Here is a 3102-nt window from a genome sequence, read left to right as displayed (position 1 = left end):
ATGACGTACTTAAAATCAATGTATTATCAATCAATCAATTTTAATATGATATCACTGAAGCTTGGCTTGAGTGGTATGAGATGGGATTCAACTTGAGGTACTGTTAACCCGGGTTTGATTCTCACTTAAAGTAGGAAATTTTCAACCTTTGATGGTACTGCCAATATCAATGCGATTTGAGAAAGTTTCTGGGGGGTTTTCTCAACCTTCGATAGTATTGCTAACATCGTCGCGAATTGGATTTTCTCCTAACGCGTGTATGAGTGACAAATGAGAACATTGAATGTCAATATCGCTGTTAAAAAAATAAACTTTTAAATTAGTCTGAGTTAAAGACTTGACTTCTAGACTTTCTAGTAGATGAGAGGAATTTCATCCTTTTCATAAAGGGATGAAACAGATGGCATTTATTTATGCTTATTCGCACACAGATTAACAGGTAAAGCAATAGTTACAGTTTTGTTTATTAAAATGATTCCTAGATGATACAACAAATCTACAATGTCTAATAAATAATTAATTCCAAATCAAAGAATATATTCCCCTTTATATTATTTGCAACCTTCAAGGTTTTAAATTTGCATTACGTCCCATCAATTTTGCATCCGTCACTTCAAAGTTTGATAAGTCTTTCGGTAAGACGAGATGGGAAAAAAAAAAACCGGATCCAGATCCGATCTGGTGACCTAATCCGGAACCGGACAGAACCAGAACCGGACACGCAGAAATTCGGATCCGGATCCGAGATCCGATCCGGTTCCAACCGGATCCAGATTTTCAAGACCACCGGATTTTTTCCGGATATAAATCGGATTTTATCCGATCCGGTTTTTCAAAAAAAATAGCCGTTTTTTTTTTTGCAGTTTCAGCCTTTTTTTTGCAGTTTTTTTGAGTTTTTTTGACCATTTTAACCCCACAAAGTCCATACAAAGTCCTTCATATTTCTTTCTAAATCACTAAATATTCTCTAATCTCTACTTACTTATCCCATATGGATAATTCACAAGCTTCCGCTTCCGGTTCCGATTCCGTTGGAACATCTTCACAAGGCTACACTTCGGCCGATATTGATTACAAAAAAGAAACAAAGCGAAAAGGGGACGTTTGGTCCAAATTCGAGTTGTGTGTAATGAAGGATGGTGCGGAAAAAGCTCGTTGTACACAATGTATGAAGTTCATGGGTGTTTCGGGTAATACAACGTTAAGAAAACATCTTGACAAAAGTTGTAGTGCAAGGCAAGACCCGAGACAACAAACAATGCGGGCCGATGGTTCGATTTTTGAATACGATGACGAAGCTCTTCGGCAAGATTTGTCAAGGTTTGTCATTCAACAAGCGCTTCCTTTCAACCACTTCGACAATCTAAGGCTTACGGAGCTAATTCGGAATCGACTACAACCGCGATATAGCAATGTAAGTCGTTCTACCTTAAGACGTGACGCCTTTAAATTATGGAAAAAAGTTAAAACTGAAATAATTGAAGGTTTTCGAACATATAAACATAGGGTTTCTATAACTTGTGATGTTTGGAGCGCACCACATGGAACGGCAAATTCTTATTTAGCAGTTACCGCTCATTGGTTTAATCCCGATTCTTGGCTTTTAATGAAACGTGTTATCGATTTTAAAATATTTGGTTATCCACATAACGGTAATAATATAAAAAAAGCGTTACAAGACACTTTAGAAGAATATAATTTAATCGATAAAGTTTTTACAATTTCGCTAGATAATGCATCTAATAATGATGCGGCCATGAGTGAGTTAAAAATTGCACTTAGACCGATTTTAAATGGTGCATTTATTCATACACGTTGTGTTGCTCATATTATAAACTTGGGAGTTCAAGATTGTTTAGCTTTTTGTTCTTCATTAAAAGAAAAATTTAGAAGATTATTAGTAACGATTTATCGTACGAGCAACGCATGACATCATAACTATAAGGCTTTTGTTAAAGATTGTTATGGCACTTGGTTAGGTCCTTACTTTGATAATAATACAAGATGAAATTCTACTTGTTTAATGTTCGAAAATATTTTACGTCAAAAAGAAACGTTAATCGCTTTTAATAGAAAACTACTTAGAAAGGGATTTTCCGAACCAATTAGTGACGACGAATGGAATGACTTGGAATCATTAACAAGTTTTTTACAAGTTTTTAAAGAGGCATCAACAATGTTATCGGGTGTTTATTACCCAACTAGCGTACTAGTTTTGGAACAATTTTATATAATGACGGAAAAATATGCGAATTTGCGAGCTCAAATAATGTTATTTTTAGACAAGCGATTTTTCATATAAGAAAAAAACTAAAAAAATATTTTGGAGAGATACCGAATGTATTTTTATGTGCGGCCGCACTTGACCCACGATTAAATTTTAATGGGGTTGAACGATTGATGACAACAATATATACCAACTTTGATTGTGTGCATGGTATTTTCGATGACGAACCCAACTATCTTTTGAACCAAGTACACGCTTTTAATGATGTTTTTGAGAATATATTTGGTATTTATGCAACAAAATATGGTCGACAATCAAACCCAATTGTGGACCAACCCGGATCATCTTCTCGAAGGAGCCGAGACCTCAAAATAAGTCTTTTTAACTTGGTACGTGAAGACGCTTCCAAACGTGCACGAACATCGGCACCCACAAGCGAGTTGGGAAATTATAAGATGGCAAACTTTGCACTAAACATGAGTGAAGAACAATCTAACAACCTTGACATTTTAAAATGGTGGGAAACAAAACAAGACACATATCCAATATTAAGCATTATGGCTCGTGACTTATTTACCGTTCAAGCTTCAACTGTAGCTTCCGAATCGGCCTTTTCTTTGAGTGGTCGAATTATATCGGAAAGAAGGTCAAGACTTACCCCCCAAGCCGTGAAAGTATGTGTATGTTTGAAAGATTATTTGGATGGGGTAGATAGGATACAAGATCAAACTTCATTAGAAGGTCCGTTATATAACGACATTGAAGAATGTATAGAGTATGAAGAAAATTTAGCGGGATTATCACCTACAACAACCGAAGAGAATTCCGACAATGAACTAAACGAAGTGGATGAAGGTGACTATGAAGCGTTTGAT

Source organism: Rutidosis leptorrhynchoides, chromosome 5 (genome assembly GCF_046630445.1).
Source record: "Rutidosis leptorrhynchoides isolate AG116_Rl617_1_P2 chromosome 5, CSIRO_AGI_Rlap_v1, whole genome shotgun sequence".
Classification (NCBI taxonomy): Eukaryota; Viridiplantae; Streptophyta; class Magnoliopsida; order Asterales; family Asteraceae; genus Rutidosis; species Rutidosis leptorrhynchoides.
This window is presented reverse-complemented; position numbering follows the sequence as displayed.